Consider the following 23,881-nt stretch of genomic DNA (forward strand, 5'->3'; position numbering starts at 1 on the left):
GAATAAAGTCAGATATGGCCAGAGTGAAAGGTAACAGATGGTATGCTACACTGGCACTAACCTAATGTAAAGAGACCTAGGGGAAAGGTTCCAGCATATTGCGTAGATAAGCTATGGAGGATTTATGGAAAGACATGTCTAAGAATTTCATAGGATGAAAAGGCAGAGATGGATAGCAATCTGTGCCACTGGAGGGTGTACAAACATCGATGAGACCTCAAATCTAACGAAATCTAAGTAAGTTTTCTGAAATATCTAAGTAGAATATGATTTTTTTTTCTTTTAACATTATTCTTCCACCATAGACATTCAGTTCCATGGATACCAACACTTTTTTTACTGCCTAGATTATTTACAACAACTACCAGTCATGGTCAGAATTGCTATTTGCAGCCTTGTATGACTCTAATAAAATGTGTGAACAGTTTTTATGCTTCACACTTTATTTTACACAGCTGAAAAGTCTTTGGGGATATCATTCTAAATATGTTCCTGGCCTTGTCCATTTCATGGTCTGAACTGATTTTCTTTGTTGAGTTCAACTATTCACCTATTTTCACTGATCAGCAAAAGGTACTTCTCCCTCCACCATGACCTCCCTACCCATACCTCACCCCAAATCCTAAAAAATATGCTGGTGTGGTATAGTCAGAATCATCAGAAAGCTCCACTGGACAGTCTCCAGTGAGTAGAGCAACAGATACTTACAGTGAAGATTCAACTTATTCTTTTGGCCCTCAGAATATAGTACCTTTTAACAATACTCCAGTTGATAGCATTTAAGTTGGAAGGTATCAAAATTTAGCAGCAGAATAACCAATCTTAGTCCCAGAAAAATGAAAAAAAGATGATAAATATATTTCCCTCCCCTCAATAAAGAGGTGGGGAGGGAACCCTACAGTTTCATATACTGCCAGACACCAATGAGTCAATCAAAAAGGATGTTATTTATTAGGTGTGGTTTTTGTTGACTGCTTATGCTGCATTTTTTTCCCCTTTGTCACAGAGGAGAATTCAAAGGAACATATATGGGGAAATTAATATAATGCAAAATAAGAAAGACATTAGAATAACTATGAAAAAATCTGGCAACACACTATATGGGCTTTAATGACAAATATTATATAGAAGAAGTTACTACTGTGGCAGCAAATGTCTAATCTGAATGCTTATTTTGATTTCTTTATGCTACCGAATTCAAATAACTTTTGTTGGGAAACTGCAGAAGCTCAGCTGAGTCAAAGAACATATTTCAGACAGCTGCTTTGTGTTTGTGAGACTAAAACAATCACAGTTTGAGTAACAGCAGGTTGTACAAAGAGGAAAAAAAAAAATATATATATATATATATATATGTATACAAGAACAAAAATATTGGTCAGCCAAAATATGTTCTAAGTATCATTAATTGTTCCTGAAAACAGGGAGTCCTACAAAGGAAATTGTTTTATATTGATTTTTGTAAAACAGAATGTCTTCACAGATACTATCTGGCAATGAAAATGAAATCTAATTACAAAGTGTCCCAAAAGTTTTAACACCGTTTTAAGTTATTATTAAAGCTTACTAAGACTTTGGAGATACCCTGTCTAGTTGCACAGAGTAAAACCCTATTTATCCAGAGAATCACTCTTGGCACTTCAGGTTCCTTCATCTTTAAAACAGGGTTAAACTGAAAAATCTCTAGTTCTTTTCAGCTCTAGCACTATTGATTCTGTGCTTCTCCCTAAGCAGGAGCCCAAATTAAACAGTGCCATCCTGCACACATCTTTTTAATATAAAAGAGACAGATTACAACAATAATCTAACGCAGAAGTAAAAAATTCCATGGGGTGTCCTGAGAGGTCCATATATACTCTGCTAAATCTCCTAAATTTTCTGTATCCACAATAGTCATGGATCTTCACAGCAATAACTCTGAGACACTGAAAGATATTCAAATATTCAATTATATTTACTTATTAAAACAGGAAATGAAGTACTGCATATTATAAGATTAGGAATGAGTGCTGAAACAAAATGGAGCTTCTAATTAATACTAAATTACAAAGAAAAAGATTTAATTTAACCAGAATAACTCCATGTCTCACACATTTTGGTTAATAAAAATTTACTGTAATTTTCATTTTTAGAAATTTAGGTGTTTGGGTTTTTTTTTTCTTCCTCTTATCACACCAACCACTCTTTTGGCTGATTAGATAATTTCTCATCATCGATCAGAATAACTAAAATTGATACTACAGTTATTTAATAAATCAATTTTCATATATTTGGATGAGTCCTTGTCTATAAATGATAAGATGAAGGTATTTTCTAAAGAGCCTCTGATGGAGAGAGTTTTTAAAATACAGAAGTTTCAGACCCAAATCTCCAGGTTCCCCCATAGGAAACTTGCATTTATAGATATCATCATCTTCAGAACTAGCATTCCAGAGTTGTGTTGTTTATGAAGATTTTAACAAATAGTATTTTATTTGATCCACAGAACAACCTTAGGAGATAAGTGGATGCTATCACTATTCACATTTTACAGGTGAGGAAATTAAGACAGGCAGACATTAAATGACTTCTCCAGGGTCCAAGGACAACACTCTATCCACTGTGTCATATTCTGCTTGCGCTTCCAAGTAAATAGTCCAAAATGGAGCTTGTTATCTTTCCCCTAAGCCTGTTCTCTTTTGGACTTTCTATTTTTTAATCTGTGTCACTACTATTCATTCATCCAGTGTCCAGTGTTTGAAATTTTGTTGCTCTCTGTGACTATTCCATCTGATAAAACTATAGGAATATAGATTTAGAATTGAAAAGAGTCTTAATAGCTATGCAGTCTAACCCCATATTTCACAGATGACAAAACTGAGGATCATTGAGGTTAAATGACTTGCCCAAGGTAATACAAGTACTCTGTGACAGAGGGAAGATTTGAACGCAGGTTTTCTCACTCCAAATCCAGGGTTTTTCCAGTTCCCAAGTCCTCTACCTCTGTACTACTGATCACGTCTGTCCCTTCCTCTCTCTCTCCATTCCTACCACATCAGTACAAGTTCTCTCTGCCATCCTCCTGGTCTACTGCAATAGCATCCCCTTTTTATCTCCTTCAGTTCAGTTAGTCAACCAACCAGCATTTAGTAAGTGCCTACTTTGTGCCAGGCACTATGCTATGCTAGGGACACAAGGAAAGGCAAAAGACAGTCTTTGCTCTTGAGCTCAGTCTAATGGGGAGAGAATACGAAAACAGGTACACACGAATTAGAGATAATCAGTAGAGGGAAGGCTGTAGCATTAACAGGGATCAAAAGAGGCTTCTTGTAAAAGGTGAGATTTTGGCTGGGATTTCAAGGAAGCCAGAGAATACAGGAGGCAGAAATGAGATGAGAAGGCATTCCAGGCATAGAGGACAGCCACTGAAAATAGCTAAAGAATAATAATCTTCCCCATCCAAAGATCTCACAAGGTCACTCCTTGGTTCAAATATCTTCACTTGCTCTGTATTGTCTAATGAGTCAGATTGAGCTTTCTTTGGCTGGTATCCAAAGTTGTTTACAAGCCATTCTTCTGCCTTTCCAGTCTGATGTCACTGTGTCCTACCCTTGAGAGCATCCATGCTCATAGGCTTAGCTATGACCAGAAGGTCCTCCTTCCTGCCCTGTGCCTATTGAATTCTTACCCATCTTTTAGAGAGTATTCTAAATACTACTTCTCCTTTGATGCCCACTGCCTACCCTCCATGAGCAAGGGGAGAAGGGGAGGAATGCTTGAACCTTATCTTGCATATGATTTTCAGTCTCTTAAATAAACTTCTATATTATTGTGCATTATAGTTAGCTATGTATATATTATATCCCCCTACAAATCTATAAGCTCAGGGACTATGCCTAATATAAATTTATATTTCCCAAATGTCTAGCTTAGTCTTTTCTTCATAAAAATAAATTTTTATTGAGCTAAACTCAGTCAATAAATATTTATTAAACACCTAATACACTGCCAAGCACTGTGCTAAACACTAGGGATACAAAGAAAGGCAAAAGACTGTTCATGCTCTTAAGGAATTCAGAGTCCCAGGGGGTGCAGGGGTGGGGAGGGAACAGTAAAACAACTATGTACCAATAAGCTGGACATGGAAGATAAATTGGAAATAATCAATAGAGGGAAGACACTGGAATGGATTAGGAAAAACATCCTGCCGAAGGAGGGATTTTAGCTGGGACATTAAGGAAGCCAAGAGGCAGAGAGGAGCATTCCAGGCATGGAGGAACCAGTGAAAATGCCTCGAGTCAGGAGACAGAGTGTCTTGTTCAAGCAAGGAGGGCAGTGTCATGGGAGCGGAGAGTATGCTGGGGGTATGGGGGTGGAGATAAGTTGTAAAAATAATGGAAAGATAGTGGAGGGGACCCGTTATAAAGGGCTTTGAATGCAAAAAAAAAAGATTTATTATTTGATATGATAGGAAGTTTATTAAATGGGGGTGACACGGTCAGATTTGAACTTTAGGAAGATCACTTTGACAGCTAAGTGGGTAATAGAAGAAAAATGTAGCAAAGAGACCAACCAGAAGGCTACTGTAATAATACAGGTATGCGGTGATAAGAGCCTCTACCAAAACTGAGGAATATCTGAATTATACACTGTATCTATTAATGCAAAAATGATACTGATATAATATAGTAGACCCATTTAATAGCTAGTCTCTAATGATTAGACAAGTGACATGGCAGAATAGATAAAGTATTGAACTTGGGTATCAGGGAAGACCTTAGAGTTTTAACAGCAGTTAACACTGGGCAAATCAGCAATAGTCCCTCGTCTCATTTTTCTCACCTGTAAAATGAGAGGGTTAGACCATAGAGGTTTAGACTCTAAATCCATAATCTTATGATTACTCTTAAGTAACGGAACGGGCAGAAATTAAGTAAAAGGACTTATCCAAAAAGGCTTATAAAGCCATACTTCATAGTGTCCTTTAAAATTTTTTTCTTCCTTTCCATCCTTATGACTACCATAATAGTTCTGGCCTCTGAAATTTCATGGTTATTAGCATCTCTTTGTGTTTATTTTACACTTCCCTCCCCCAATATAGCTTTAAAGATCATAGGATAAAGTTTAAACTCCTTAGCATGGCATTTAAGGACCTCCAAAATCTAGCCCTAATCTCTCTTCTCAGCTGAATTTCCCCTCCACAAATTCCTTACTCAAGTCTAATTCGTTTACATATCATTTCCTTCAAACACTCTAATACTTTCCACTCTCCCTCTGCTCCTCCTAAAAGGGGAAAGGGAATAAGTATTTATTAAGCATCTACTGTGTGCCAGGCTCTGCCCTAAGCATTTGTATTGATCACTGTCTATAAGATGCTTAGTACAAAAGAGGACAGTTGTTTCTCACCAATATCTTAGAAGGTAGGTGCTATGATGGTCTCTACTTTTTTTTTTAATAGCTGAGGATAAAGGGGATATTCCCACCACTGTCCCCCACTGACTCAAATGATACGCCACTCTTCAAGGCCTAGCTCAAAATCTAGCAGCTCTTTAAAGCCTTTACTGACCACTCTAAGAAGAAGTCGTCTTTCTAGGCTCTAAGTTCCTACTGTGCTTAGGTATTTTTTTTTACCACTCATTTAGTCATTAATTATGTATTGCACCTTGTAACTACTGCTGTTGTTGTCTTAAGACTATTAGGTTGTATATAGTTATTCCACTTTATTTGTATCTTATCTTCTGAATTTTGTGATGGCAGGAACTCTCTTGTATCCTTTTATACATGGTTCTGCATCCTTTATCCATACTAGAGGGTCAACAAAAATCAATTTCTGTTACAAGAAACAGCTACTTTGACCTTAAACCAGAGGACCACTCTTGAGTATATGGTTTCTGTTGATTATTCCCGTTTAAATTGAAGCAGAACAACATTATACATTAAAAAGAACAATAGAGTGCTTTGGTTTCTCACTTGGCAGATTCTCACTCTCCTTACTTTGAAGAAATTGCAAAAATCTCCAGAGGCCCTTCCATCTTTCTTTTTCTTCTCTTTCTCCCATCTCCCTAAAAGATAAAGGAGATGGGCCCACTCAAAGACAGGGAAGAAGAACCTTTTTTTTTTAAACCCTCACGTATGTCCAGAGAAAGGAGAAAGAAAAAGCTAATGACAAGAAAAAGATCAAAGAAAGGGTATTATCCAAGAAGGAGGAACTCTCTTTGGCTCAACTTCATCAGCCTGGGACCTTAACTAGCTATATATTATTTAGTAAACACACACGCACATACATACATACATACATACATACATACATACATACACACAGAGCCAGAGAACTGGCTTTGAAACCATTTGAATACAAATTATATCAAGCAAACAAGTATCTATGGCATCATAATTGAAAATATTTGAAAAAACCTACTTAAATTGTCCTTTGAGGAGACTCCAAAAAAAGGCTGAAGAAAGAATGTCCATAAATATACTGTGGCCTAAAAGGGCAACTGTTTTGATAACGCTATCCAATGAAAATAAGAATCCATCTGACCTCTGGCACTGTGATCTAGAACATTTTAACCTGGATGTTCCAGATCACTTGCTAGTGTTCAAAATGGTTCTTAGCTGTTGGAAGGTAACTAAGTGATGACAACGCAAACTCCATGTTTGTGGATAGCTTTATGCTCTGGGAAATAACAGTAAACATTGACATTTTCAGGGTTTTTTCCCAATATATTGATTGGTTTTGATGATAACTTTCTCCTCTTTATTTTTTTCTTTAAAAATATTTGTTATATGGGATGGCTCTTTGGGAAGGGAAGGGGGATAGACACTGGGAGAAATTTTAGTGATGCATAAAACAAAAGATATCAATCAAATTAATTTAATTAATCAATAAAATATATTTTAAAATAATACTTCCACATATCCAGCTACAACTACTGCAAAATGACAAGGATGATAATATACAAAATCACAAACTATGACCACCCTGTTACATTTCTGTCATTGCTCCAAAACACTTCTCCAATTAGCTTTAAAACAAAAGAAACCTCAGAGATTTTTCTCTAATAAAACTCATGTTCAAAGATATGTATCCCAAATCTTCATGCTTATTTGTGGAATACATAAGATTTCCTTCCTCAAAAATACATATTCCTCTTACAATAGCCATGTGTGGCTCTCTAAGTGTTATGTCAAAAGCAAGTGTTCAACCAATTTATTTTTTGCAGGTTCTGCAAAATCAAGTCAATCTTCCTGAAATGTGGATTTTAACACTGTAACAGTAATAAGAAATCTGCTTCAACAAAAACACCCAATCAATCATTGCTTTTTGCAAACTACACAAATTCAGCATTTAACTATTTTAGATGCATAAATATAACATTTCTCACCCATTACCTCCCAGACAGAGAGAACAAAAGAGTAGAGACTATCATTCTACCCAAACTTTCTTTTTATAGACTTGGACTTAGGAATTATTTTAAATAGAAGACTGTTTAATATATAATTTACAAATCAGATCTCAGTTTAACTATACAAATACCAGAATCACCGACCCCCAAAACACGGTTGTCTTATGTTTGGAGATTTGTTATGTTTGGAGATTTTATCAGGTGACACATTTTTTTTTTAAATTTAAAAAAGTAGTCTTAATTGAGCATTTAAAAATACACAATGGTGTTATATGAAAGAACAGAAGGTTAGCATTCCCCTTGATAAGGATAAAAGATGTCTCATTGACCTTTTATAACACATATACAATTAAGACATTTACACTTCTCTGGCATATAACCAAGTTTGGTTTATTATTGTAGTTGTTTCTAAGAAAAATATAAATATGTTCTTAAGTTAAATCCATTGTATAATTTTAAAAGTATTAGTTAACTCCCCTCAGAAGTTTATATCATATTTATGTTAACTCATCCTTTTCATCCTCTACAGAGCTAGATGAAATGTAAAAATTTATTTATTAAAATAATAATTCTCTATGCTTGCTATAAATTAGACTTTATGAGGCTTATGAGGCTCTCCATTTCAGACTCTAAGGACACTAAATATGAACACTCCTCTGAATCAACAATGGTGGCATTTTTTCTGAAACATGTCTTAAACTAGATTAATAACACACTAACGAAATTAATATTACAAGAGATTTTGATCACTGATAAATGAAAATATTAATGAGACTACTTAACAGGTCAAGCCTTTTACATTAATCAAAGACACAATATAAGAGCCGTTACATTATGGTCTCATATCATGAGTTATGATGTCAGGTAATTTCCTTTAGTTGTTCCTAATTTATAAACATAAAGAGTGTTTTCCTCCTTGCATTCCAGAGGAACTGAAAGTACGTCTGTTTTCCTAGAGATATGATGCTAGTACCCATCTCTTTGTAGTTTTGGACTTCTAATACAATATGTTTTGTATAAATATGTTTAAAACAGCTCTTTTCCCATTATGTTGCCAGTATTCACCTTGGTTACCAGTCTATTACATGGCAGGTATTATATTAGGAAATGAGGAAGGAAAGCTGTTTTAACATTACTCCCTAAAATACAATTTTTTAACATTACAAATGTAATTTTTATAAAAGCGGGTAATTTAAGATAAACCCTCCAATCAAGAGGTTTATATTGAAAAATCTAAGTTTTTCCCCCTTTCAATATGCATTTATTCATTCAATATATACAAATAACTGTGCTACAAGGAGAGCACCATACCAACGTTAAAGTCCACTCAAAGGTCCATAAGAAATTTGAGAAGGGACCAGTACTAGACCATACAGAGGGAAACAATTACTACCTCCATGTGACCTTGTTCAAGGCACTTAATCTGCATCTCAGTTTCCTTATCTGTAAGATAAGGGGGTTAGAGGAGAAGGCTTTGGAGATTCTTTCCACAAGCAAATTAATTAACATATATAAAATGCTTTGCAAACCTTAAAGGGCTACATAAATCCTGTGGTTATCATTGTTATGCTATAAAAATATTCACGGCAGTCTTCTTTGTTTGATCAGAGAATTGGAAGCAAAGTGGGTGCCATCAATTGTGGAATGGTTAAACAGATTATGATATAGGAATGTAATGGAATATTAATGTGCCATAAGAAATAAAGAAAAAGGTATGGATTCAGAAAAACATGTAAAAAGGCCTAAATCAACGGGTTCAAAGTGAAGTAGGCTGTACCTGGGAACAATTTTCACAACGAGTTTGTTTTCAGTCAAAGGGTCCCACTTGAGGACCTAGAGGGCCGTGTGGCCTCCAGGTCATAGGTTCCCCACCATTGTAAAGGAAAACAATCGTGAAAGACTTAAGACCACTAGTCAATGCAATGACCAATTAACTCTGGAAGATGGATGATGAAGCTTGCAGAGAAGTGATGGATTGTAGGTGAAGAATTAAAAATACATGTTTTGACCAATGTGTGAATGAACTGGTTTTGCTTAAGGATACTGATTTATGACAAGGAAGCACATTTACAGGGGAAGAGGAGTTGCATGGGAGAAGAGGAGGAAAAATAACAGAGAGGACCACAAAAAAGGAGAAAAGAAAGAAAGAATGTCGATGAAATAAAACATATAGAAGAGAACAGAGATAGTTTCTGGAGGAGACGGTAAAACAGAGTAGAGTTGGCACTATCGCATTAAATTTAATACTTTAAAATATAAATAATCTAAAGGTAGAAGAGATTCATGGTTTTATGTACACTTTTTTCTCTTCTTTGTATATGAAATATTCTTTTTAAAAGTTCACAATTTTTAAAAGGAAAAGAAAAAGAAATATGAGGATGATGATATTTTCACTTGGGTAGGTAGGCCAGGGGAGGCTTCATGGTAGAAACTGAGCCTTGATGGGAGGAACTTCAGCAGGTACACATGGATGACAGAATCCATTATACATAGGTCGGTGGTGTGGTCAAAAGCAGGCAGATAGGACAGGACAGGACAAGGCAAAAATACAGAAATCCAAGTAGTCCATTTAGCTAGGGAAGCTTTATAAGGAGTTAGGTATTTTGGAGGCAAACTGTATATGTCTTTTCAAAGGTCATTAGAAGCTAATAATTTATTTTATATGCAATAAGAAGCCACTGAAGATTTTTTAGCAGAGGAGTGACATACTTACGTACTACTCAGACAACAATGTGAAAAAATTGCCTGGGGAGGAGATGGACTGAAGATGGGAAGTTAAGACTGTATTATAATAGTCAAAGCAAGTCTCCTAGATTAAATAAGGGTAGAATAGAAAGGAGTTACCATATGACAGACAGACAGACAGATAGATAGACAGACAGATGGATGATGGACAGACAGATAGACTGACATAGATGATAGCTAGACAGACAGACAGAAAGAGAGATATATGGGCATCTATATCTATATAAAACAAGGAGGTAAAATTAACTAGACTTAGAAACAGAATGGGCATATGAAGTGAGATAGAGAGAAGTCAAAGTTGGTTCCAAGGTAAAAAACTACTGATGTAGTACCATAGATCCTGAACGGAAAGAGACCTTAAAGGATCACCTGGTCCTACCCCTCATTTTACAGATGAGGAAACTGAGGCCCAGAAAGGTTAAGTGACTTGCCCAAGGTCACACAGCTGGGGGGGGGGGGGGACACAAGCATTTAGTAAGTTCTTCCTATGTTCCAGGCGCTTTATTAATATTATCTTATTTGATCCTCATGTCAACAGTGACTTGCTCAGGGTCACATAGTAAGTTTCTAATGCCATATATGAACTCAGGTCTCCCAGACTCCTGGCCCCATGGCTCCATCCATTGTGCCACCACACTGCCTCTAGGACAGTCAGTGGAAGAGCCAGCATTACCTCAAATTCAGCACTCCTATTACTGCCCCATGGGTCCCAATATCAAAATAACTAGTCTTTAAATGGATTTTTTTCAAAGTAAGATTCACAAAAACCAATGGCCAAAAGTAAATACTTTGGAACCTTGAGCAGCAAAACATTTAGAAAAGGCCTTTGTAGAACAGCCCTCCAAGTCCAGGTGATTCAGGGGTTACTCAGGCAGCTGCCTACGACAATGGAAAGAGAAGAAAGGTAGAAATCTGCAAAGGCTGTCTGATGAGCATTTATTTCCTTTTGCCCTTTATTGCAGCGAACAGATAAATGGCTTGCATTTATATAGCACATTAAGTTTTGCCAGGTACTTTTATAAACATTATCTCATTGGTTGCTGTGAGGGTCAAACAAAATAATATTTGTAAAGCGCTTAACATGGTTCCTGACACATAGCAGGTGCTATTAATGCTAGTTATCATTACCATCATCATTCACTGAAACCTGGCAAACTATTTCTTTTTGGAAAATGAACTGGGTGAGAACAACTCATGTTGGTGGGGAGTGGAGGGTGAAGATGAGGGAGTTTAGTTATACCTCCGCAGGATCCCAGATCAATATATATTTTTAAAAATCAAATCTATAAAATTATATTCTGATCATTTAGCTCCTTATTGAGTTTGTAATGTAAATAGATACACTCTATCTTGCTGTGCTTTTTTTTCTGGTCTATAATGCTCTTCTGTGTGGCTCTAAATTTTAAATATAAGGGGAAAGAAAAAAATTAATATTCAATAAAGGCTTAGTTCACTTCCATGATCTTGCTATGACCTCAGAAGAAAGGCAGAACTGGAAATTTTAGACTTCCAGTTTCAATAAATCAAGCAGGTTACCTTTAACTCAGAATAGTCAGAACACATAGTCAGAATACATAATTTTCAGGTAGAAATGGAGAATACCTACTACCACTTTGTGGAGAGGTCACCAACTCCCTCGGAGTTTTCCTTTCTCCTACTAGCATGAGTCAGCAGCACCAGCCCTCAGATTCAGGCTCTTCACTCCCCTCCTCCAACGCCTGGTCTTGCTGAACCCGAGTAAGAATACTATAAAAACCCCACCAGAATTTACCAGTTTGGGAAAGGGTGCCCTTTGACGTCCCAGAGTGTCTCCTGATTCCACACACAGCACCAACAGACAGCCCTGTGTCGATCCTCCCCAACAACCCCTTCATTTTGGGAGTATCTGCACTCAACCAAAAGCTGGCTATCTCGCTGTGAGCTCCATGTTTCCCTGTACATGGCTTTTGGTATTCTGAGCATTCCTAAATCTGTATTAAGACAGAGGGAACGGGATAAGAATAAAAGAAGCTGATGGGAAGGCCAGTATCCACAATAAACAGGTTGAGAAGAGGCTTAAGGTAAGGGAACTATCGATTTCACATTGCACTGATGTAACTCCTCAAGGGCAGAAGCAGTCTAAAAGTGCCTCTGATACTTATTAACTGTGTGATCCTGGGCAAGTCAGCTAACATCTCTGTAATTTAGTTTTGCTATCTGTAAAATGAGGGGGGCTGGGTTTGATGGTCCCTCTTAGCTATAAATCTCTTCCTACACAAACCAGAGACAAGGAAGAATACACAATGTGAGGTCCAGTTTAAATTTTATAAAACACAATTTGTGGTAGTAATTTTTCACATCGTGGTTGGATGATCTGTGAAATATTCAAAACATTAAGATATATTTCAAAAAAGAGAATTTGCTGATCTTAAATTATCACCTCTTAAAATCACTCACCCCACTGCCTCAACTTTTGTTTCTAATAACTCACATTCACGACATTTACAGAGAGAGACCTTTCCTCAAAACAACTCAGTGGCTGGTCATGCAAGCATTATTTTCTCAGTTTTCAAGATAATGAAACTTTGGCTGAGAGAGGTTATAATTTGCTCACAGTCACAGTACTTGTAAGTGTCTGGACCAGAATTCAAACTCATAGAACCTAATTCTATAGTCCTGCAAGCTCTCCTACTACATTGCATCATTGCCACGGATCAATAAAGGATTCGAGACTTAATTGCTTTTATAGAGAACCTCTTAGAAAGCATGGTAACAAATGGAAGGACACACAATATACAGAGAAATTTCTGACCATCCATTTGCCAATTGCTTAACATGCTCTTGGGGAAAAAAAAAAGTTATTAAGTTTGGATTAGGTTTGGTTTGCCTCAGGTTTTCAAGGTCTCAACAACTCACTTTTTTTTAGCCAGAAAAATAGAGATATGCTATATGCTTCACTTTGTCTTAATTCTTAGTAACTAATGGAAACTCACTGGCTCCACAAATTCCCTTCCCGCTAAGGTTGTACATAGCAATCTAATGTCAGAGCATCATGTACAAGTCATGCTTTAATATATTACTTCTTGTAAACACCCATGTTTTCTCCAGAGAACTATTCCTTATGATCTCCCTGTATAAAAAAGTAGTTTCCTTCTGGAGGAAATCAATAATATTTCTAACAATAACAAAAAGGTACCTTTGATGCATATTTCCCAGAAAAAAACAACAACAGACAATTGGAATATACAGAAAATCTCATCTGATTGTATAGTCACATATTTTACATCTTGTTTTACATGCAGGAAAGTAAAGGTCTACCCTGCCCTCTAGTGACTAAGTTTTTACAACTACCTAAATTTTTGTTTTTAGCAATTCCATTTTAGAAAATAAAATATATACATCTGCTGTACATGTCCTTGTAATTGTTTTTCTAAAATGTTTCAATAATTAATACTAATTGCTGGTATAAATCAATAATTAGCTGTCATAAAAAATAAGGAACTTTTGAGAGGTAACACAGTACATTCTAAAGATGTTTCAACCAAATGATGCCAGACGTAAGATCACACAGATTTTTCTCTTTAACATCTTCAAATTTTTAATTTTCCTACAATTGATAGCAGGAACTTATACAATTAAGTTAAAAGGGTTAGTGAATTCAATACTGCCCCTTCTTTTAAAGTTTCCTCTCTGCATCATTTTTTTCAAAATATTGATCTTCATACAAATACATGTCTGTATTCACAGAAATATAACAACACTGAAAAACTTAGCTCTGATTCCAGCAACGATCAACCAAGAGTCCAGAGGACTACATATGAAGAATGCTACTCTGCTCCTCACAAAGAGGTGATGGACTCAAGAGTGCAAAATCAGATACACAATTCTGGATATGGCCAACGTGGAAATTTGTTTTCCTTGACTATGTATATTTTATTTGCAAGAGCTTTTTTTTTCTTTTTTCCCTTTTTTAGTGGGACAAGGGAAGAGATGGAAGAGAGAGAAAATAAATGATTGTTAAGCATGAATGGGGAATTTTAATTTTACCTTCAAAAAAAACCAGACTGACATGGGTGATTTCAGGGTCCCCCTGAGAAATCTCCCCATCTGCTTGTCAAGGCCTAAAATTCCATTAACATCAAAGTCTCATTCCATAATTAGAGATAAGAGGTTTAAAATGAATTTTCAGTTTGAGATGACAGATTAAAATAAGTATATGTTAAAATGTTATCAGTCAATCAGAGTAAATGTCTTGCTGGAGAATGAGTTGATGAGGTATGGAGATTATCAGACCCTTGAACTGATGTGAAAATACCCGGAAAGGTAAAGAAACAGACAGTAAGGGACACAGAAAACACATTTCTCTGACTATACAACTTTATGTGAAAGTTGGCCCTTCAGAAACAAACTTTGAATGGAACTTTTTCTTTTTTAACATCCAATTCTTGCTGGAGATGCATAAACCTATGAAGTCTATGATTTATGAAGGTTTGGGGGTTTTCTGAAATAATAGTCCCTTATAAAGAGACCTTTATTCCCCCACAATACCATAACTGAAATATCACTATACTTATTTTTGAAGAATTGGCAATGACAAATACATCAATTAATCATTCCTCTACTTTATAAACTATAATACGTATCAGAAAGGTGAGCCAATCAGGAAATATGCCTAGTCAACCAACCATGATCTGTCATTGAAGACAGCTAAATGTTTGCTGAATTAAATTGCTGATAAATTTAAAAGAAAGGTTCATTCAGCATGCTGGTAAAAGTCACTGAATGTACTACAACTTGGGAAAGTATAAGGCAAGGGTTCTTAATCTTTTTTTGGTGTAATAGATCCTCCTTTGGCTGTCTGGTAAAACCAATGGACCCCTCCTCAGAACAATTTTTTACATTTATAGTTGAATAAAATGCTAAATTTAGTTAGAAGTTAGTGAAATTAAAGATGTATATATTTTCCCATCCATGTTCACAGACCCCCTCCCTCACCAACCCCCCCCCCAATCTATCCACAGATCCCTTGTCCTTCAACCTCAGACAAAGAACCCTTGGCATCAGGTTTAGAGAAAGTAAACTAAACTATACTTTTAGACCATCATAATATGATACTTTAACGTCTGGGAAACAGTTCACATACATTATTTCAGTTGGTCTTCTTAACAATCCTGTGAGTTAGGTGCTATTATCATCTTCATTTTGCAAATGGGAAAAATTACCCAGTAAGTACCTGAGGGAAAATTTGAACTCAGATCTTCCTAAGTCTAGAACTCCTTTCACTGTATACCATGGCTGCCTCATTCAGAGCTACTTCATTATAGACAACATTTGAGGTTACAAGCCCCAAAGGGAACCAGATATCATTATAGACTGTTCTCCAAAGACAACATCCCATTGTGCGGTTTTGATCAAAAAGCCGGAAAAATGTCAGTCAACATCAGGAACGGCATTAGAAGCAAAAATGAAAATGTATCAGCCTTGTACAAAGTAATCGTCTTGTCCTAAATGACAGCACCGAGTTCTGGCTGCCATGTTATAACAAATATAACACAACCAGGGAAGGTGTAATGAGAGACAACTGAAATGATCACTGTGGGGCTGGATAGGTTGGGGGATGGCCAAATGAAAACCATAAAGGGAATGTTTATGGGGTCTCTAGATCACAGATTTAGAATTTGAAGAGACCTTGGAGGTCACTTATCTTAATTCTCTCATTTTACCAATTAGGAAACTGAGTTCCAGAGAAATTAAGTAACTTGTCCAAAGTCACATGGCTGTGAAGTCTCGGAGCAAGGATTTGAACACAGTTCATTTCACTAGATATGCAGGGCATTCTTTCCACTGTGCCCACTCTGTATGATGCACCACACCTTGGGCACTTATAAAGGATTCAGGTTTGAAAGTTTGCTTTCTATGTGCAGGAAAAAAGTGCCCCCCAACCCCCACTCCTGCCCTTAACCGCAAAATCATCATGGAACTCAAAAAGGAGAAAAGTTTGTTTTTCCAGTTTATGAGTGACTGGAAGAAGAAATAAGAGTTGCATAATTCCACATTTTAAAAGTTTCCTAGGGGCAGCTAGGTGGCACAGTGAATAGAGCACCAGCCCTGGAGTCAGGAGGACCTGAGCTCAAATCCGGGCTCAGACACTTGACACACTTACTAGCTGTGTGACCTTGGGCAAGTCACTTAACCCCAACTGCCCTGCCTTCCCCCCTGCAAAAAAAAAAAAAAGAGAAAAAAAAATTTCCTAAACAGACCTGGCTGGAATAATTCATCTCATCTTGGTTTGAAATATATCTCACTTATAAAAATTCAATATTGCATATGGTTATATTAAAATTACCTTTGGCAAACTTGGTGGGAGTATATGTATAGGAGCTTCCTCTTCCTTCTCTCCCCTTTAATCAAGATGAAGGACAACTGAGGTGCTACTTAAATTACTTGGAATAGATGGGACTTAAGTAAGAATGTGAAAGATGAAGCATTAAAAGCCTTTGGAAACTTCTTGACTGACTAAGGCTAAGCATGGAGTTGAAGAACTGACCAACCAATCAATGTACACTGTTCGAAAAATGTGCCTAGGTCAAATAATTGTAGGTACTCGGAGGAAAGAAACTGAATTCTCATGGTGGGTCAAACAGGAACAATCTACAGGTTCAACGCCTTTAGGGAGCCTAAGAATTCAAGCTAGGAACTTCCAGCTTGGAAGAGGCAAGTGAAATAGATTCTACCCAGTCTGGGCTAGGTAGTGTTTTTTAATTATCATTAATATCCTGCACTACTTCTGAATTTATGTTTCCTCGTTTAAAAAACCCTAGAAATATGAGGTACTATACTTTGTTGATTTGTTCACAAAGGGAGAGGGCAACATGGGATAGACACTCTAACTAGCAGGGGCAAAGGCAAAAGGCAGACAGGGGAGGTAGGAGGGAAGAGAACAAGTCATCAGAGATCAGCACAACAGATTTCTGAGCCTATGAAGTGAAACTGGCTCAGTGTCCAAGATAATCAGATTTTAGAGAGTAGCAAGGTTTAGTTTATATTAAGGGTAGAGATCGAAAACATGCTGCTACAAAACATACTTTGGACATGTTTGGTTGATAATTTAAACTTTTATAATAACAATAATGATGCTACTATTTATATAGGGCATTAAAATTTGCAAAGCACTTTACAAATAGTTTCATTTTATCCTCACAACAATTCTGGGAGGTGGGTGCTATTACTATACGCAGTTGAGGACACTGAGGCACAGAGATGCTTAAATGATTTGCCCTGGCTCACACAGCTAGTGACTGAAGCCGGATTTGACATCAGGTCTTCCTGACTCTGGATCCAGTGCTCCATCTACATTTCCAACTTCATGTTAGAAAGCAAACTGTGTTGACTATCTCACTCAACAATATTAGTTTTCTTGCATTTAATTATGACAGAAGGTTTGGAATAAAAGCATTAAGAAATATGATGATATGTATGTGATAGGGATATTTCAGTTTTGTATTCTAATTATATTGTACAAATTAGGAGGAAATGGCATAATGAAAAGCATAAGACTTGGTGTAAGGAGGCTAACTCCTCAGCATTGTATCTATGAAGAAGGAACAAGCAACAGGACCCTAGGCAAGCATGAAGCCCAAGTCTCAGCAGGTATTGTTTAAGTTGGGACAGATTAGTAAAATTTGATGACACATAGTCTGTGCTGGATAATGTTGTTTAAAACAAACCTTTTGATGATCATTCTTTCAAGTATTACACCTAATTGTATATCTTTTGTTTGCTAATAAATCCAAGAAATGCATGAACCTTTAGTCAAGTCTTTTCTACTTCTAACATTCTACAAATCCCTAGGCCAAAGGAGCAGTTCCTCATAAGAAGTTGATTTCCATGAAAAGTCCAAGTTTTAAGCAGGAATCCCTTAATGGCTTATTTTGTTAAAATACAGTTTTTGCTGGCTGAGAACAATCTACAAATTATATATGCTTGTTGTTTAAGTTAGATTAAACAATTTTGGGGGTATCAGTTCTTAAGCCGCTGGCCTTAAGAAGTTACACACATTTTCTCTTAGAAAACTGGTGATTTACTTTAATTCCACAGTATAAAAGGATAGCCGTTTTCAGTTTTTTGCAGGAAAGTTCTATCTCTGACCCCAGGCAGAGCCACTGATTCCCCAAGGTGGTGAGTAGAACACCTTCAGAAAGTGGTAGATACTACACCTGTTCTAAAAAGACTCCAAGTACTTAGAATCTTTTCCCTACTAATTAGTGAACTATTAGGTAAGCTGATTATTTATTATGGAGCTAATTCCAAATTTCTAGCTACAATTTTACCAATAAAAATGTAAATGAAGGATTCTTTGAAATGCCCAAACTCAGAAAAAAAAATCAGCTTCTCTGTTTTATGGATAGGGGCTGGACACCTGTGATTCATAAGTATAGGCAACTCCCGAGTGAAGAAGAAAAAACTCCCTACATTAATTCAGATCAGCACCTTCCCTACAACTTAGCAAGGTTTTATTGTAGTTGGATGGTTTCAATAGTGTCCGACTTTTTATGACCCCACTTTGGGGTTTTGGTTTTCTTGGCAGAGATACTGAAGTAGTTTGCTCTGTCCTTCTCCAACTCATTTTACAGATGAGGAAACTGAGGCAAACAGGATTAAGTGATTTGCTTAGGGTGACACAGCTAGTACCTGAGGCTGGATTTGAGCTCATGAAGATGAATCTTTCTGATTGCAAATCCAGCGCCCTATGCACTGTGCCACCTAGCTGCCCTATTAGGTAAGAGTAACAAGCATTTATTAAATGCCAGGCTCTCAAGACTTATGTTTGATAACTCACTAGAGCACCGAGAAGAGTCAACTTCCTCCACCAATGCAGTGCAGCACCTTCTCTACGACTTACGGTTATGCACCGTGGTATCTCAGTGGATTGGGAGCTGGGCCTGGAATTCAAGGAAGACCTGAGTTCAAATGCAGCCCTGGACCCTTACTGTGTGATCTTAGACGAGTCACTTAACCTCTGTGTGCCTCAGCTTTCTCTGAAACATTCCTGTGAATTGGGGCTAATAACAGCAACTACATCCCAGGGCTGTGGTTGTGAAAATTAAGTGAGATAATATTTGGAAAGCACCAGGCACATAGCAGGCACTATGTAAAAGTTAGCTATTATTATTTTATTAAATTACCTATAGCACTGAGAGATTTAAGTGAATTGCTCAGTTACACAACCCCTATGTGTCACAGACTGAACTAGAATGCAAGTCTTCACTGATTCTAGGTCAGCTCTCTCTCTATCATACCATGCTGCCTCCGACGTAAAGAACTTCTGACAAACACCTAGATCTATGGAATCAATGTAGATCTCTATGAAATATTCAAGTTCCCTGGAATCAGTTAGAAGTAATGAAATGGGAATTCAGGAGGTATTTTACTATAGAACTGCTTAAATGAGTATGCCAAAATTGTGTGGTCTGAAAATTCATTTAACTAACTTCTTATAAAGGTTGTGTGAGAGAATTTAAAAAAAAAAAAAACATAAAGAAAGGGCAAGAGGCACCATGAAAGGAATCGTTTGTATTATTTTATTACTTTGGGGGATTGAATTTTTTCTACTTCAATATGCCTTGATAATTGTAATACCAACCAATGGAAAAACAGAATTTAGGGCGCTCATTTGCAATATATAAGTGAGAAGTAGCAGAAATATTTCCCCCTTATTAGGAAGGGCAGCCTAAGATATTATTTCTAAATAATGGACTTTTCAATTAGTAGATGTGACCTTACTACTGAAAAAGAAAGGAGAGAACTGCTCCCTGGTTAAGGGATCCATTAACTATAACTACAGGAACAGGTTTCAGATGATTCTAAATCAGTCCTGCCACTAACTAAGCAAGTTACCATGGGGAAGTCACTTAATCTCTCTCAGCCTTAACTTCTTTCATGGGTAAACTTCAAATAATACATCTTGGTAATGTTATAAGGCAGCAGGGTGACCCAATTTATAGTGTTCCATTTGAAGTCACAAAGACCAGAATTCAAATCCTGTCTCAGACACAGCTGTGTGAGTCTAGAAAAGCTACTGAGCTTTTCTCAACCGCAGTTTCCTCACGTGTGAAGTGGGAATGACAACAGAACTTGTTTAATGGGGTTGTTATAAGGATAAATATTTGTAAGGTAATAATGCCAGATATTATTTTAAGCATCAGAGGAGATAATACTTGGTTTTGCGAATTCCTAGGTGTGGATGAGTACCTCCAACCATGACAGTCACAAACCCTATAACTTAAAAGTTTCAGTCAGCTGCCTGAGGATGGAAAGATCCCATAAATAAGCTAAGTGTCAGAGACTGGATTAAAACCCCGGTGTCCTAATTTCAAGTCAAGTACCATTCCTACTACTCATGAACTACAGAATCCTATACAAATAGAAGGTTTGTTGGTGATGGTGGTTCCCCTTCCCCTCTAAGCTGATAATATTTGTGAATTACTTTGGGGGGTGGGAAGGGAAGGGACTAGAGGGGGCCTCAAAAGAGTTTTAAGTCACTCTTAAATACAAGAAACTGAATTCTCAACACCATCTATTCAGCACCTCCTCAGTTAAATTCCAAGCAATCTTCCAAGTAAATTCACAAACTATTTTTGCACAAAAATGCTTAAAAGTAACACAAAGTTCTATTCTTTAGTTGTTGCTTTTCTTTTTTTAGATAAACATACGATTTCCAAGAATTAAAATCAGAGCACCGGTAATAGTGGCAAAAGTGTCATAGGAGAACTGGATTCAAATCCTGCTTTTGACTCTAACTGGCAATGTGACCCTTGGCAAGTCACTTAACCTCCCTAAGACTTGGTTTGGCCCTCTGTAAAACGGTAAAGCATTAAATTCTTAGGATTGTGGTAAGGCTCAAATACAATAATGTATACAAAGAGTTTTGTAAATCTTCTTCTATATAAACATGAGCTACTATTACTGTTAAAAAATTGAGAGACCCATGTTCCAGTCTTTACCTTTTATTTTACTTTAAGTTATAACCATATTGAGTATAAAACTGGATTAGATGAGACTCCACTGTCCCTTTCCATTTTAACAGTCTATTCACCTTTAAAAGTCTATGATTGATGTTCATAATGTTTTCAGTTGTGTCCAACTCCTCATGACCCCATTTGGGGTTTTCTTGGCAGAGATACTCTAGTGGTTTGCCATTTCCTTCTCCAGCTCATTTTACAGTTGAGGAAACAGGCAAACAGGGTTAGGTGACTTGCCCAGGGTCACACAAGCTAGTAAGTGTCTGAGGAGGGGGTATGAACTCTGTAAGATGAATTCTCCTTACTCTAGGCTGGGCACTTTAATATAGATTAAAAAGAGCAGGAGTTAAATGGCAAAAACTGGTTTCTCTTGCTAATTATCCTGTGCCTAGATGTAGGGAACACTCTCCCTCATCCGCAGAAGATAAATCTCATTTTTGTGTTGGACAGACCTCAGAAGCCATTTAGTCCAACCTATACTTGAATAAAAGAAGCCTCCTTTGCAACATATCTCATTTTTATTTAACCTTTCAAGTCCTCCAAAGAATAAGTGAGTGAACATGTGTGTATGAGAGGGGAAGGAGGTGTGTACATGTGTGCATGCGTGCGTGCGTGCGTGCGTGTGTGTGTGAGAGAGAGAGAGAGAGAGAGAGAGGCGGGGAGGGAAATAGTAAACTGAAACAGCCCTTTCCAATTTTACCTAGCTCTAACTGTTAGGAAGGTTTTGTTTTATTTTTGGATCACACCTAAACTTGACTCTTTGCAACTTCATGAAAATCTCAGTGAAGAGGCTTACCCTTGGGGAGAAAATAGCCAAGATTTAGAGATGTAAGTGCCTACTGTGTGCAAGGCACCGAGCACAGCGGTAAAGATAACAAAGAAAGGCAAACAAGAACCCTGTGCTCAAAGAGGTACTCTATTCTAACGGGGGATGCAACATTCAAACAACTGTGCACACACAAGATATTTACAGCATATTTTCAGTAGATTTAAGGAATACAGAATAAAGGACTATTCTAGTAGCCAAGTGACACCGTAGATAGAATGCAAAGTTAGGAAGACCTGAGTTCAATTAAGTACTAGCTGTGTGACCCTGGATAAGTTAGTTTGCCTCTCTTTGTCTCAGTTTCCTCAACTGTGAAATGAGAATAATAACTTCACCTATCTTCCAGAGTTGTTGTGAATATTAAATGACATTATAATTCTAAAGTACCTGGGACACAGCAGGTAGTATATAAACACTGGCTATCATTGTTTTAAGTAAGAACCTGCTATGTAGATTTTTTTCTCAATTATTTGCTTGAAAAGAATTTGAAAAATTCGAGCAGCCACTAAAGAATTTGCAAACTAGTACCAGTACGATTGCACACATATTAACCGATATCAAATTGCTTACTGTTTAAGGAAGGAGAGGAGGGTGAAAATTTGGAACTAAAAATTTTATTACAAAAGAATGTTAAAAATGAAATACTATTTAGTAAATAGAAAAAAAAAATAAATTACTATTTAAAAAAGGAAAAAAGCTAGTGGCAGGGGAAAAAAATCCACAACAAAAGTTACTTCCTATTTAGGGCCTTGTTGACCTTTGACATCACTGCTTCAAGTACCAATTCTTTCCTTTCCATCTCCTGAAATATAGTATCTTCTGCTTTTTAAAATTTGAATTTACAATGTAAATAAAACAACCCAGACTGGAACAATGCCAGGTGACTTGACAGGTTATAGTAAAAGACAAACAAATAAAATACCCAAAGGACAACAACAAAACACAATGACTGGAGTCCATAGAATAATTAATTGGCTTGTTTCCTAAACTAATTTTCAAATGTGCATTTATTTCTTAGGTAACAATGGACCCATTTGGAAGCTAAACAGATTCTGAAAGCTGACCTTTTGTTTTTTATTAGTCTTCCTTTGAAATTCTTACAGTGGATTCCAAAAGTTTTGAAGCACTCATTTTCATTTATTTCATGGGACAGGAAATAGTAATTAAATTAATTAGAGATAATAATTATTAATGCCACTCTCATCCCCCCAAAATTAGAGAGGCAAATAGACATTATTAGAATATCTGAAATTCTTCCCAATCTCTAGATTTCTTGCTTGTAAATTAAGCAGCCCAGGAAGCTTGCTTTTGCTCTTTAAGTTCAGTGAAGTAGTCTATAAAAAAAGGTAGAAAATTCATAATTTTGAAGAATCTTGATCATACTAATAAGGGAAGTTTAAAGAATGACTGAAATTTTCAGAGAAGAGATCCAGTTAGAATCTGCTTCATTACCTGACCAAAATTAGTCTTTATATAGGTTTTTTTTTGGGGGGGGGGGAATAAATATTTCTAGAAATAACATATAGATTTTGATCCATTCACAGATTTAGCCCTTGAAGAAACCTCATTGATCAGCTAATTTAAACAACCTATTTTACAGATAAGTAAACCAAGGTTCTGAGGGGTTAGATGACTTTCCAAAGATGACACAAGATGGGTTTCAAGACCAGATTCTCTGACTCCAAATATGGGCCTCTTTCCACCTAACTGTAAAAAGGACTATCAGGTTTCTCTCGAGTATAGAGAGCTGACTGCCATTCGGTAGAAGAAACTTTTGAAGCATTAAGATCACCAGTAAAACGCTGAACTACTTGGAGATCTTCAACTATGTAGCAAATCTTTTAATATTTATAGAGGCATCCAAACTTGCAGGGTTTACTACATTCATCAGGAAAGCCCTCCTCTAGCATAGTGGGTGGCACATG

General features: G+C 36.7%; 1 protein-coding gene and 1 non-coding gene across 6 annotated transcripts in view; one reads left to right on the forward strand and one right to left on the reverse strand.

Annotated features, from left to right (window-relative positions):
• BBX (BBX high mobility group box domain containing) overlaps nucleotides 1–23,881 on the reverse strand; it is a 268,119-nt gene that overhangs the window by 189,097 nt on the left and 55,141 nt on the right. For 2 of the 5 annotated variants that reach the window (XM_036745761.1, XM_036745758.1), the window contains exon 1: nucleotides 5,974–6,035. The exons of the other annotated variants lie outside the window; for them this stretch is intronic. The gene's annotated coding sequence lies outside the window, so the exon portion shown is untranslated. Of the gene's footprint in view, nucleotides 1–5,973; nucleotides 6,036–23,881 lie in introns of those variants that run through there. 5 annotated transcript variants of the gene reach the window in all.
• Nucleotides 7,651–7,781, forward strand: LOC118840593. Its single transcript, XR_005009768.1, has one exon. It is a non-coding gene; the product is annotated as a U6atac minor spliceosomal RNA (small nuclear RNA).

Source organism: Trichosurus vulpecula, chromosome 2 (assembly GCF_011100635.1).
Source record: "Trichosurus vulpecula isolate mTriVul1 chromosome 2, mTriVul1.pri, whole genome shotgun sequence".
NCBI lineage: Eukaryota > Metazoa > Chordata > Mammalia > Diprotodontia > Phalangeridae > Trichosurus > Trichosurus vulpecula.